Source organism: Argopecten irradians, chromosome 13, assembly GCF_041381155.1.
Source record: "Argopecten irradians isolate NY chromosome 13, Ai_NY, whole genome shotgun sequence".
Lineage (NCBI taxonomy): Eukaryota > Metazoa > Mollusca > Bivalvia > Pectinida > Pectinidae > Argopecten > Argopecten irradians.
Window position 1 is genome coordinate 26,372,311 of NC_091146.1, and position 16,209 is coordinate 26,388,519.

Sequence of the window (16,209 nt, forward strand, 5' to 3'; positions counted from 1 at the left end):
ATAGCCATACATCCATACATTATTGTATGATAATTATACATGTCTTACCACATCATATGACATGTGAGCTAATGAGCTATTGATATGACCAAGACTATATATTTTTAAGCATTCATGTAACTATTTGTTTACTTCATCGGGATATGAAAGAAAAAGCTTGCAAACAAAATTTAGTTTTTACCCTGATGAAGTTAAAATCATAGTAACATCAATGCGTATACTTAATTTTCTTGATAAAATATAGTACGTTTAAACATACGGTTCCGTTGATTTTCCAATGGATTTTTTTTTCAAATCAATAAGTAACGTCGACGTCTCTATTGCAAAGTCATCAAAACATCGGGTTTTCCATTCTTGGATTTGTTTTCTTGATAGTAGTATGTGATTGTGTGTACGAACTAAGCTCTACGCCAATACGTATTTTAATATAACCCGTGAATAGAAGAGAACAATTATTATAATCAGATATAACGTTCTAAAAACCCTTCAGTGTTTATATACAAAAAAAAAAAAAAAAAAAAAAAAATATTTAAAACTGTTCAAATTACATGTATGCTGCAAATACGAACAACCCAATTTAAAAAGACGAATGGTGTAAATGTTGTTTACACGGGAATTTTTTTACTTATTAACATGATACAAAATTTATAACAGTCGAGATCCTGGTAATATATTAAGGTCATGCTGATCTTAATTGGATGTGATACTGGAAAGTACAAATGTACCACGATTGTGTGCACAAATTTTACTCTATACCAATACGTATTTTAATATAATCAGTAAATAGAAGGGAACGATTATAAGAACCACATATAACGTTTTAGAAACCCTTCAGTTTTTATATATTGCCGTTTCGGATTTAAGTCGATTGATATTAGATTTTCTCCATTTTATATTGATATCGAGATCAAGGTTTATCATCGGACAACAGAGATGGACATCTATAGTTCAGTTTGTTTCGTTGACAAATCGATATTATATACCTTAAAGCAGTTAGATTATTTCATTTTTATGATACTTTTCCAATGAAACGATAAACGATAACTCATTTTACGAGTTATCAAGATGATGTATCACCCTTCTCTTATTCATTCTTGGTTATTTAATAAATGTAAATGGTTTCAAAATATCTATACATAAGATCCGTAAATCAATTATACGATTTGTTCACATGACAGCGTCTAATTAAAAAAAATGCATATAAAATAGTTCGTTTTACTTTTGGTGCATCCACAATCAGTACTTAATTTCGTATAGGACACAGTTGCGACGGATTTTTTATCGGGACGCAATTATTTTTTTTTTTAATATTTCTATAATATTTCTAAGTAAAATTGGAAACTTTTCAATGTTGGTAATATTGTGTAAAGAAAGTAACTTTTGTTACTGAAGAAAAATACTAAATTCTCAGCTCCTGTTTTGATAGTGAGAAAATACCATTCGTCAGCGGTGGGAAATCTATAAAGCAATGTATTCTAAAATATTTGAAAATGGAAACGTGTTTATTATATATTATGCTAAAAGATAAACGTGTCTAATGCCTGCTAATGTTGTATCTGTAAGTGTAGGGAAATAATGTATATATGATTTTGATAGGCCTTAAAATACAAATTGACCGCACCTCTCCACGAAAGGATAATAACTTCCGGTAAGCGCTTTTTTCAGGTTACAGGATCTCTGAGACTTATCACACTTCCCTATTTGTTTTAATTGTTTGCTTCTGCAATGTCTCATATAATTCAGAAATCGGATAATGCACAGAAGAGGACTACGGTATACGTTGGGTATGAATGTGCATGTGTTCCATAGTGAAACTCTCAGACTTGATATGCGTGTTATATATGAAAGCACTGGTGTACTTGTTTCAACTTCTGGGCTCTGTTCATACCCTGGCCATTCTTATATAATTATCGTAGTAGATGAATCAAGTACGAAATTCGTTTTTTATTTTTTTTTTTATTTTTTTTTTTATTTTTCAGAAGTTTTCAAAATGTAAAAGTTACATTAGATATCAGCACACAAATCATTCATAGTCTTCATTCACTCATTCATCATCATCATCATCATCATAGTACATATATTCACTCAATATACAACGTCATTCATTAATCACCATATACCACAGTAACAAATTATATTTGATTACCATTATCACACTCAGTAAACAACAATAGTTACAGCTTTGCACACTAACATCATCACTCAGTTTGCATCATCATTACCATGATCATCATCATTGTCAAAATATCCTTACTACATGTATTTTAATATCATGATCAATAAATTTAAATCTTATATTTTGATATCATAATCAAAGTTATTACATGTCCTCTTATCCTCAAACATAACATTATATATGATATCACCCACAAAGACATCATTAATAGAGAACGATAATTGTATGAGGTAATCACTGTACATTTTACATGTAAGCATCCAAATTGATCTGAATTATTTTTTAAATATTTTTAATTGATTTGTGTACAAACAAACATACCAAACCTAATTAGAGAGAGAGAGAGAGAGAGAGAGAGAGAGAGAGAGAGAGAGAGAGAGAGAGAGAAGAGAGAAAAAAGAAGAGAGAGAGAGAGAGAGAGAGAGAGAGAGAGAGAGAGAGAGAGAGAGAGAGAGAGAGAGAGAGAGAGAGGGAGATAAGTAGACAGAGACAGACAGACAGATAAACAGAGACAGACAGACAGAGAGACAGAGACAGACAGACAGACAGACAGACAGACAGACAGACAGACAGACAGACAGACAGACAGACAGACAGACAGACTGACAGACAGACAGACAGAGAAAGAAAGGTGGGGTGCAACTATGAGACATCAAATATTCAACATTGCAAGAAAAGCAAAAGCAAAATTTGATTAATTGTGGCAATAATATTCAAGGTCGGGAAGATAAATAAAAAAGAGAATTAAAAAAAAAAAAAACAAAAAACAAAAACAAAAAAAAAAGATATCTGGGCAAATAATGAATACCTTTTACAATGCTACCAGTTTTTCCCATTTCTTCCAATTCTTATCAAACCTTTCTTTAGCAGAATCACCTTTACTAGTAGCTATATATTTTTGTACCCTATAGTGGTCCTTGATAGTGTTGATTAAAGCATTTATACTAAAGGAGTTATGCAGATATCTCATTCACTTGTAAATATAATGTTTGATTATAATGATATTTCATTATCTATCCCATTATTTTTCAGATTCTGTGAAAGAAAACCAAATAGATATGATTATTTATTAAAACTGAAGGGAATGACGAGTGCATCTAAAAGATTTTCAAAAGTATAAAGAAGGTTCTGAACCTCTTGACATTCCCACAGCACATGTATAATAGTCTCAGTTTCAGAATTACAGAGAACACATAATGGAGAAATGACAACATGATATTTAAAAAGTAGAGAGTTTGTAGTAAGAATATGATGATTCACTCTATACTGAAACCATTGAAGCTTTGTGTTTTAGTGATAGTGAAAGGAAGTTTGAAAATTTTATTCCAAGTAGGATTGTCAAAGTCAAAAGTCTTATTCCATTTTTTCTGTCCAGTTGGAATTACATTATTTTTAATAAGAAAGTTGTAAAAGTGTTTAGATCCTTTGGACTTCATTAGAAATAATTCCAGGTTGATTGGAATGTAAGGATATACAACATTAGCGTATGGGAGAGCTGCATTGGCGCAATATTTCTTGACTGCGGATAACACACTTAGATAATGTAGAAAATTACTGTGAATTTGATATTTTTGAGTAAATTCATCAAAGGTAAAAAAGTACCTGCGGTTTTATCCTTTACTAGATCTTGTATCACTATAACTCCTTTCTGATACCAGTCCTTCATAAAAATATATTTTTTTCCTATAGTAATTTCATCATTGTACCAGATAGGGATTTTCATATAAAATTGATGTTTGTTAACATTCTTCTTGTAACTAGAATACAGATGCTGATAAGCTTTAAATACATCAAACCAAAAACTATTATTACATTTATTTTGACACATTCTTACATATTCAAGCCCACAGTTAGCTAACAAATCTATGTTTATATATGTTTTGAGAATCACTTGCCATTTGATGTACTAAGACGAGCTCTTCTTATCCAACTGACTTTGAGAGAGTCAATGAAGGCCTTAATATTTACCATTTTAAGTCCTCCTTCAGTATAGTTTTGTATCAAAATATCCCTTTTAACCTTATCTATTTTACTATCCCATAGAAATTCATAGAGAACAGAGTTAATTTTGGAAAGAAATTTTTCATCTGGGTTTGGCAGAGATATAAATAAATGATTAAATTGGGAAATAAGTAGTGATTTAATCATATGTATTTTGCCAATTGGAGTTAAAATTCTCCTATTCCATGATGTTATGAGAGATTTAAGTTTTATATCAGTTTTTTGTCAAAATTTAACTTGGGTATCATATGCATATTAACATGGAAGTCAATTCCTAGAAGAGTGAACCTCTCTTGCCCCCACTGAAGATCTAGTTCTAGAAGAAATGTATCTGAGCTATATTTTTTGCTTCCGATCCATACCACTTGAGTTTTCGAAACATTCATTTTAAGTCCTGATATATTAGCAAAATGTCATAATTCTTTTATCGATTCCCTAAGTGATTTCTCTGAACCATCTAGTGCCAGTGAGGTATCATCCGCGTATTGCGATAAGAGTATTGGACAGCCGTTAATATCAATTCCTTTTATTCCTTCATTATGTCGTAATTTAATTGCCAAAATTTCTGCGCATAGAATAAAGATATAAGGAGCGATAGGGTCGCCTTGACGACAGCCTCTTTTAATTGGAAAAAATGAAGATAAGTTCCCACCTTGATTAATAGTAGCACTAGCATTGTTGTGAAAGGTTTTTACCCAATTTAGTATACTGTTCCCAAAATCAAAAAAAATTGTAATACTTTTTCTATAAAAACCCAAAGAGACCGAATCAAAAGCTTTTTCAAAATCAATCATTAAAAACATACCTGGAATTTCATTTTCTTCTGTATATTGCATGACATCATAGACAAGTCTGGTATTTTCGCCAATATAACGCCCCTTTAAAAACCCAGTCTGATCATTATCAATTATTTCATTCAAAACTGATTTAAGTCTACGAGCTATGGTACCTGATGCTATTTTATAGACAACATTCAAAAGAGTTATTGGCCTCCAATTTTTTATGAAATGTCTGGATTTATCTCCCTTAGGGATACACGAGACGATACCTTGTCGTTGCGAGATAGATAAAATGCCTGAAAGATACCCTAAATTGATCGAGCGCACAACAAAATTACCTAAATATTTCCAAAAACATTTATAAAACTCTACTGTAAAGCCATCTATACCAGGATTTTTGTTATTTTTCATATTTTGCAAAGTTTTCCCAGCTTCTTCCAGTGTTATTAAGCCCTCCATATTTTTTGAATCAATATCACTTATTTTTTAACATTAAATGGTTCTAAAATGCTATCTAAATTAATATCTTTTAGATTGCTATTAGAATCATACAGCTTTTTATAAAAATTGAAAACTTTTTGCAAAATTTCATCCTGGTTTGTTATTACTTTCCCATCATCTAGTTGTAACTTTGGTATAATTTTAGATGTGAAATTTCGATTTTCTAAATTGAAAAAAATAATTAGTAGGTTTTTCCCCTTCTTCAATCCATTTAGCTCGAGATCTAACAATATTCCCTTTAATTTTCTTTTCCCTTATCAATTGTAACTCTTTCTTTTTAAGTTCTAAATCAACTAAATTTGGTTCATCTTGATCCTCTAATGCCTGAATTGCCTTCTTAAGATGATCTTCCCTAATATTCTGCTGTTTTTTCTTATACGAGGAGTATGAAATAGTTTTCCCCCTAATTTGCATGAGCAAGGTTTCAAAAAATAGCTTGTCATCAATAGTAAACTGTATATCTGAATCTGAAATGCTAACTATATTGGACTGATTATAATTGCAATTTTGTCTCAGAAATACATTTTTTACAAGATCTAAATATTCAATGTCCTGAAGGAGACTATTATTAAATTTCCACACCCCCTTTTCCCGGGTTAAATTTTTGAAATTGAAAAGATATTACAGGAAAAGAATGGCCAGAACGATAACCAGAAGCAATACTCGTTTTATTACAGCTTGAAATCAAATTTTCGGAGATGAGAAAAAAATCAAGACGAGCTTGTCTCAAAGGTCTATTCTTCCTCCAAGAATACCTTCTGATATCTTTCATGTTGCTCTCGAAAAATATCGGTTAGATTAAAATAATCAATTATTTCTAATACCTTTTCTCTGGCCTTAGGATTGTTAAGATTTTTATAGTTTTTACCATAATCAAGCTTGGGATCCAGCACTAAATTAAAATCACCACAAATAATTGAATGTTTATTATCAAATTCTTCCAGGTTTCATTCAAAATGTTATAGAATTCGGGACTATCCCTGTTTGGTCGATCCACCCCAAAGTAGAAAGAAGTACGGGACATAACAGGAGTAAGACAGAGAAAATAGAATAGAAAAGAAAAGAAGCATACAAACGTATACATCAGTCACAGATACACTAAGTTAAAGGTAAAGTCGTCGACTACTACCTGACTACATACTGGTACTAAAATTGTTAAAGTCAAATATGTGTACACACATGTGTCCCTCAACCTGCCATGAGACCGGAAGCACTATTCTAATACATTCTACTCGGAACTCTTCGAACAACTATGCTATTACATCGATCAAATCCCTAATATTCCGAGTGCAAATAATTCCGGAAATATGATTAATAAAAGTAAACCAAACACGGACCGGAATGTAATTATATGAAAATCATTCGTGAACATAGAAATATATATATATATTATATATATTATTTATTTCTTTTTATTATATTATATATATATATATATAAAAAAAAAATAAAAAAAATAAAAAAAATAAACCCAATCTTAAACACTATATTAATATTAATTAAGGATTAACCTGAATAGATTTTTATGTTATGAAGATATAACACAAAAATCTGAGTGTACTTTAAATAACCATGAAGCCGTTTACGACGTTTACGACACTCAGGATTTTGTGTTATATCTCCATAATATAACAAATCTATTCAAATTAATCCTAATAATTCAATTTACTAAAGATCTCTTCTATATTCAAAATTCATTTTGGCTTTTGGATATGAAATCATTACTTCGTCATCTCAGCCAATCAGAAGCAACGTGACAAACGGCGACGCCATTGTTTTCTTTTTATGGGCTGATAAAGTAAATTGTAGGCCAAATCGTGACAAACGGCGACGCCAATATTTTCATTTATGGGCTGATAAAGTAAATTGTAGGCCAATGAAAATGCTCGTAACAAGCAAAATTGAATTATTTAAGAATAAATTGTTACTCATATCCATTTACATACAATAACACTTGTGTGTATTATGTATTGACCTAGATAAAGATCTGTTTTCTATCTTCATGATCCTGGCTGTTAATAGGACGTTATAAACTAATACCCCATCTCAATATAGTAAATGTTATTAAATTGCATGGGATAATAAAACGCCCCCACCCTGTCACATTATACTAACAATGGACAAACCAGTGCTTTCACTCCCTTTATCAAAACGATGTTCAACTCCATTTATTAAATCAAACCTTTTTTTAAAAAGTTAAGAAAAAACCATAGTAATGCAATCAAGCATCCCACAGAAAGATTTTTCATGTTCGTTATATTGGAATGTTGTCATTTTGGACTCCCATATCAAATTAACTTAAACTTGTTTTCTAAGGTTGTTACATTCAGGCTAGTTAATACATGTATAACCAATAAATTACACAAAACCAGAATGAAAATATAAATATCATAAACCATTAAGATCAACAAATTCAATTTGGCCTTCGAAAAATATCAAAATTAACATAATAGTGAATTTTTTATAAGAAGCAGAAAACATTGTTATATTAAATATAACGTAATATTTCGTGTAGTACTTTGTAACAGCGCTTTGTTAATGCATTAGTCCTAAGTTTACTGCCTGTTTTAGATTAAACATAATAGTGTTAAATATCAATATACATACATATTTCAATCTAATTGATTGAGACGGATATGATACAGGTGAAAAATTGAGACTGCATTTAAGATGAAGACTTTAGGTGAAAAATTGAGACTGCATTTAAGATGAAGACTTTAAAGTTATATCTAACCACAATACTGTAAATGATAAATTATTCTCTAGCAGTCTTTTATCTCCTAAGGTATTTATTCTCTTAAAAACTCGTGTCATAAATGATCGAAATATTTTTGATTAGTCAAGTGGAAAAACTCTTATCAGTGTAATTATTGATGTTTGTGTTTTCTCTTCATGTATGTCTGTTATAACTATTGTATGTTTTTCTTGTTAATGTTGTATGTTTCTATATGTAAGAATAAGGAGCCAGTGCCAAAGTTTGAAAAATCTTAATTTTTGTCCAATATCAAACATTATTGAAAGTAAGAATTCAGTACTACTTGTATAAACATGTATTTTTTATCATCATGTCAGATAAAACCACATAGTATCTGAGAACTGCCAGGGTTTAGGTGTAACAGAAAAACGCTATGATATGCTCAATTATTTAAAATCAAATAATAGTAATTGCAATATTATGTGTTTACAAGACACTCACTTAACTGTAGAACAAGAGAAGAAAATCACAGAGAAATATGGATTCCAGTGCCTTTTTAGTTCCTACCGTTCAAATGCCAGGGGTGTATATATACTATTTCGAAATAACTTTGAATTCAAAATACATGAATCACAAAAAGATAATCAGGGCAACTTGTAGCAGTTGATCTAACTATTGAAAAGAATATATATACTCTTATAAATATATATGGTTCAAATAATGATGGCTCTACTTTTTTAACTCCTTACAAGAAATTTTAAACAAATTCAATAATCCGCACACCATTATTTGTGGTGATTTTAACCTCATTTTAAACCCAGATATCGATTCTTCAAATTATATACATCTAAATAACCCTTGAACACGTAAAACTAATAGAAGACAATAATTTGAATGATGTTTTCCGTACTTTAGAAATAAAAAACAACAAATTCTGTCAAAGGAAAAGGTCTGTGGAAAGGACTAGGTATGGTAAGGGTCTTTTGTGGCCTCCAAATCAGCTAGTTTTCAAAGTTTGTTATTTTAAGATGTTATTCTTGCATTTCAAATATTAACTACATACCTGACATATTTGATAGAGCTATTAGGTAATATAGCATCTGTATCAAATTATGCAAAATGTGTCTGCTAATTCCATTAAATTATATATTCTAGAACAAACTTTATTTGTTCTCAAAATGAAATCTGCGTGTGCTAATTCCATTAAAATAAAAGTTTGTTCTAGGTTGTGCTCTATATCTTTTAAAAAAAAAATTATCAAAAAAATGCCAAAATTGAACAGATTTTCAAATTTGCATAATTAATGCAAAGTTACCATGGTTATATAGCAAAAACATACTTTCTTTCAAGAAAAATATAATTACTTTTTTATCAGGGGCATATTCAATATTTCAAACGCAGCAACTTAATTTCTGCATAGTTAATTTGAAATTTGGTAGAATTAGGGGCCAAAGAGAGCCATTACCATATCTAGTCCTTTAACAATAGTTTACTTTATGATAAAGAATATTTTAAGAAAATAAAAGATACAATCACTAGAATTAAACAACAATATGCATCTCCAATATATAGCTATATAAGACTTAAGAAAACTAAAATGCATGGGGGAATGTTTAGATCAAAAACACAATCGTTAGAAAGAGGGAGAAAAACCATAAAGATAATTTTGCAACTTAGAATCACAAAACTTCATAAATGAAACAATTTGTAAAATAGAAAAGGAAAATGTGGAAATTATCACAGAGCCCTGACATAAACAGGAGTTGAGTAAAATATTATCTAGAGTTCTCCGATATGTCCCCTATTAATGGAGTTTATATATTAGCGGGGTATACAGTATTAGTAATCTATCCTGGCGACATTTCTACATGTATATAGAATTCATTACATTATTTTAGACCATATTCAAACTAGTGATATTTTGTAAGATTATATATTACTTGAGGTACACTTGATCATATCTAACTAAGTTGATACAAATGGTATATGCAGGTATTAGTGGTGACTCAAAGATAGCTGTGTTCTAAATAGTAAAAAAAAAATGAGTTGTGTGAAGCTGGCTAGATATACGAAATTCGACATTCAACATTCAAGCATCGTTGGCCACCAAGCGGAATTTTGAAAGTTGCGCAGCTCGACATACGACATTCAACATTCAAAAGAAGATAGCTGGCCAACGAGAACATAATTTGAATGTTTTGCAGCTCGACATACGACATTCAACATTCAGAATTTGAATGTTGTGCAGCTCGACATACGACATTCAACATTCAGAACTTGTGTATAACTGACAAACGAACGGACTTTTGAATGTTGTGCAGCTCGACAATTGACATTCAACATTCGGAACTTATATATTACTGACTAACGAACGGATATTTGAATGTTGTGCAGTTCGACATACGACATTCAACATTCAGAACTGACTAACGAACGGGCTTTAGTCGTACCGCACGACATTCGACATTCAACATTCAAAACCAATAACTGGCTAACGAGAACAGAATTTGAATGTTGTGAAGCTCGACATACGACATTCAACAGTCAGATCATATGTTTAACTGACAAACGAACGGACTTTTGAATGTTGTGGAGCTCGACATTCGACATTCAACATTCAGAACTTGTGTATAACTGACTAAAGAACGGACTTTTGAATGTTGTGCAGCTCGACATACGATATTCAACATTCAAAACCAATAACTGGACAACGAGAACAGAATTTGAATGTTGTGCAACTCGACATATGACATTCAACATTCAGATCATATTTATAACTGACAAACGAACGGACTTTTGAATGTTGTGGAGCTCGATATTCAACATTCAACATTCAGAACTTGTGTATAACTGACTAAAGAACGGACTTTTGAATGTTGTGTGGCTCGACATTCGACATTCAACATTCACAACTTATGAATAACTGTGAAACAAACCGACTTTTGAATGTTGTGCCGCTCGACATTCGACATTCAACATTCAGAACTTGTGCATAACTGACTAACGAACAGACTTTTGAGTGTTGTGCAGCTCGACATTCGACATTCAACATTCAGATCCAATAACTGGCTAACGAGAACAGAATTTGAAAATTGTGCAGCTCGACATACGACATTCAACATTCAGAACCTGAGCATAACTGACTAACGAACGGACTTTTGAATGTTGTGCAGCACGACATTCGACATTTACAATTCAGAACTTATGTATAACTGACAAACGAACGGACTTTTGAATGTTGTGCAATCTCGACATTCGTCATTCAACAATTAGGAATTGTGCATAAAAAATTCTCAAAATCCATGCATTGCTTGATAATGTTATTTATACTAAAATAATAAGCATTAATTTGTTAAAAATAATCAATGATAGAATTTGGTAGAAAAATGAAACAGAAAAACATATTTCTTTCCTGTGAATTTTCTGAATTTAACATTTGGATTATCTCCCTTGGCTGTGATTAATTATATAATTATCTCGCTTGCCTGAAACTCTCCATTCATGAAACAATAAAAGGCGATCTGTTTACTGAACAACATGTTTTAAGCCTGCTCATAGTTGCTGTAAACTATATTTTTGGCCTTAATATGCGTGAAGAATTGGAGAGGAAGTGACAGGATTATTTCGGTAAGATTCTTTATCATGCAAGTGCTTTAATGCGACAAATTGAATACATTCCAACATAAAATCAGTTAATATTCTTAATTATTCTATTGCTGGTACCAGTGGTGGTTTTGCAATTGAATACATTTCTAGTTACCTAGGTCTAATAGTTATATTTACTTGACTGAAATACTTATTTTCATAACATAACATAATATGTACATATAGTTTGATGAGAGTACATGGAGCAGTGACAGATTCAAAGAAAAGTCAAGGGGGGGGGTGTTATATGGTAAAGATCAATTGATGAATTTTGAAGAAACTGATTATTTTATATTATCTAGAATAATCTAGGTTTTTAGTAATCAAAAATATATACTAATCTTTTGTATCTCAGGATTTTTGAGAAATGAAAATGAAAACAGGCAATGGTTAGTAGAACCTCTTAGTCTAAAGGTAAGTAACTAGTTAAATTATTAATATCTTGTTTGATTTATTCCATTCCTGTTTTTCAGTTCCTGTACATTCCTTTTAGTACTGTACATTTTTTATTACTGTTAACTATTTAGTGTTAAATGAATTATTTATTTGTGTATATGAATGTCAGTGATGACATTTCCATGCAGCCTCGTTTTTCTTTTAGTACTGTATAGTTATATCTTACTGTTAATTCTTTAGGGTTACATGAATTATTTATTATTGTGTATGAATGCACTACGTCTACTTTATAGAAACATTAACATACTGGTGTATTTGTATGTAGTGTCAGACACAACAGAAATAATTTCAAGTACTCCAACAGGTTAATGATTGTTCTCTTAAAAAAGAATAATTGATATTTTGACATTTTAAATTTCGATTTCTAAAGGCATTGATACCCCAGTGCTGAGGCAATATTATACATGTATAATTAATATCATCTATTGTTCAATCATCAAATGTACACTAATAAGTGTGTGTATGTTTATGCAGTATATCTTTGACCATTCGTATAAACTTTTCTGTCTCTAATTCTGATTATATTAAACTAAATTAAAATGTGCTGCCTACTGCAACATCATCTATATCATTTAATCTTTCAAATATACAGTTTGATTTTGAAAACAATTAGAAGAAAAATTTACTTTTTTTATTTTAACTTCTAGAATGACATCTGCATTAAAAGACTCATTGGATCCGGTATTGCTGAATGACCAAATGTCAAGATGAATTAACTGTCAAGTAATGTCACAGGTCACATATTATAGTGACAATATAATTATTTTTTTTGAAAGAGGAGGCAGTAGAAATATAATAAGATGTTGCTAAGGAAAAATAGTGTTGCTAGGGACATTTTCAATGGCAAATAGTCCTAAAATCTCACTTTTTATATATTTTTTTTTATTTTAAGCAAACTCAATAAGCTTCCAGCAGTGATATCTATTATTTGAATGAAACAAATACAACATTGAAGGACTATTAAAGAGAAGGAATATTAATGGAGCACGTGTAAAGTTACATAAAATTTACACGGGCTCCATTATCATTATACCCTCATAACTTCAACAAAATAAAAAAAAATATTCCTTATATTTACAGTTTTTCACGCAAATGTATATAATTTATTCTCGCGGCAGTTGCATATTTTTTTATTAAAATACCCATATTTTTTCTCTCTCGTCATCGTCAACGAATTAGATTGAACAGCTGATTGGAATCGACTTGTTCATATGTTCCCACCACAAGTGGGGTCATGACCCCATGTTGCTACGCTATCGGCTATTCCCGTAACAATAGAATCGCCGTACGTGTCATGCTATCATTATATACTGATAATGATAATACTAGAAAGCATGGTTATGGAATCTGTCAGTGCAAACTGTAAAAATATATGTAAATAGTTTCAAGATATCTATTAGAGAAGATCCACAAAACAATTATAAGACTTGTTCACATGAAAGCGGGGGGGGGGGGGGGTTATATCATCCGCTTGAGTGACATCAATGCTATCTGGACGGAAGTTGGTGCTAATGTACCAGTTTTGCACTGCTTATATCATGGTGGAAGTTGCAGTTATCACAAATATCGCTGACAAATCATTCCATGACCACGTGTATACCTGCCCTCTTGTAATTAATCAGAGTACATCACCTATGATCTGATACGAAAAATCTCTGTTGATCAATTTAAGACGCTGTTTGTTTGTTTGTATTGATAAAGGATAGTTATGCTGCAATATATTCTGTAATTCATGTGAACTTAAGTATTAGTTATACATTATCAATTAAGAAAGAAAAGATACAATGCTTAATTCAAATATGTTTCCTTAGAAGGGTGTTCGTATCCAATGTTCACACTCAAGACGACAAAAATACATTCTGGACCAAGGCATGGCCTATCAACAAATCAGTTAAAATCTGAATTGTTTATATTTTGTTAGAATCAGGAAAGAAATGTTTACACCTTAAGAATTATGAATACAATTTAATTAGTGAGTTTCCTCTTTTATTAAATAATCTCTATTTAGAATATAAAATTAATAAATATATACTATGTATACTATTATTTTTTAAGAAATGTATTCTAAAATGGTAAATTGTAATTTGGTGAAGTGTGTGATATCAAAAGACCAAAGCGATCTTTATCAATTCAGATAAATTAATCAGCTTACAGTGACTGTGTGTAAGATGAATTTAAGCTTTGGAACGGATACTTTCACAAATGAAGTGAAATGAATATAGTATTTTAGCTGATTATACAACTTGAAATGTTGTGAAATGTTTAATGAATGTATTTCAGTCTGGTGAGGGTATTTTGAATGGTGGCATACAAGTGAACAGTGTGATGACTAATGAGGGCATAAGTTTGTAGTGTGATGACTGATGGGATCATATTTTATAGATTTACAGTTTTAGGATTGATGAGGGCATTATCTTATAAAATAACAATAAGAGGATTGATGAGGTCATAAGTATATAGTGTGATGACTGATGAGGGCATACATTTACAGTGTGAGGACTGATGAGGACAATATACATAATATTATAAATTTTACAGCTTTAGGACTGAAAAGGGCATTATCTCATAAATTTACATTAAGAGGACGAATGAGGGCATTATCTTCTAAATTTACAGTAAGAGGACTGACTGATGAGCACATTATCTTATAGATTTACAGTTGAAGGACTGATGAGGGCATTACCTTATAACTTTGAAATAGGTGAAGTGATGAGGACATTATCTTATAAATTTACAGTAGGAGGACTGATACATATATCATCTCATAATAATACAGTTTGAGGACTGATGAGGTCATAAATCTACAGTTTGAGGACTGATGAGGGCATTATCATATAAATTTACAGAAAGAGGACTGATGAGGATATTATCTTAAATATTTACAGTTAAAAGACTGATGAGGGCATTATCTTATAAATTTACAGTAAGATGACTGATGAGGATATTATCTTATAAATTTTACAGCTTTAGGACTGAAAAGGGCATTATCTCATAAATTTACATTAAGAGGACGAATGAGGGCATTATCTTCTAAATTTACAGTAAGAGGACTGACTGATGAGCACATTATCTTATAGATTTACAGTTGAAGGACTGATGAGGGCATTACCTTATAACTTTGAAATAGGTGAAGTGATGAGGACATCATCTTATAAATTTACAGTAGGAGGACTGATACATATATCATCTCATAATAATACAGTTTGAGGACTGATGAGGTCATAAATCTACAGTTTGAGGACTGATGAGGGCATTATCATATAAATTTACAGAAAGAGGACTGATGAGGATATTATCTTAAATATTTACAGTTAAAAGACTGATGAGGGCATTATCTTATAAATTTACAGTAAGATGACTGATGAGGATATTATCTTATAAATTTACAGTTTTAGGACTGATGATACCATTATCTTATAAATTTACAGTAATAGGACTGATGATGGCATACTTTAACAGTGTGAGGACTGATGAGGACATTATCTTATCAATATACATAAAGAAGACTGATGAGCACATTATCTTATAGATTTACAGTTTAAGGACTGATGAGGACATTATCTTATAAATTTTCAGTAATAGGACAGATGATGGCATACATTAACAGTGTGAGGACTGATGAGGACATTGTCTTATAGATTTACAGTTTAAGGACTGATGAGGACATTATCTTATAAATTTTCAGTAAGAGGACTAAATTGGGCATACATTTACAGTGTGCGGACTGATGAGGACATCATCTTATAATAATACAGTTTGAGGACTGATGAGAACATTATCTTAGAAATATACAGTTTGAGGACTGATGAGGGCATTATCTTATAAATTTACAGAAAGAGGACTGATGAGAACATTATCTTAAATATTTACAGTTAAAAGACTGGTGAGGGCATTATCTTATAAATCTACAGTTTTAGGACTGATGATACCATTATCTTATAAATTTACAGTAAGAG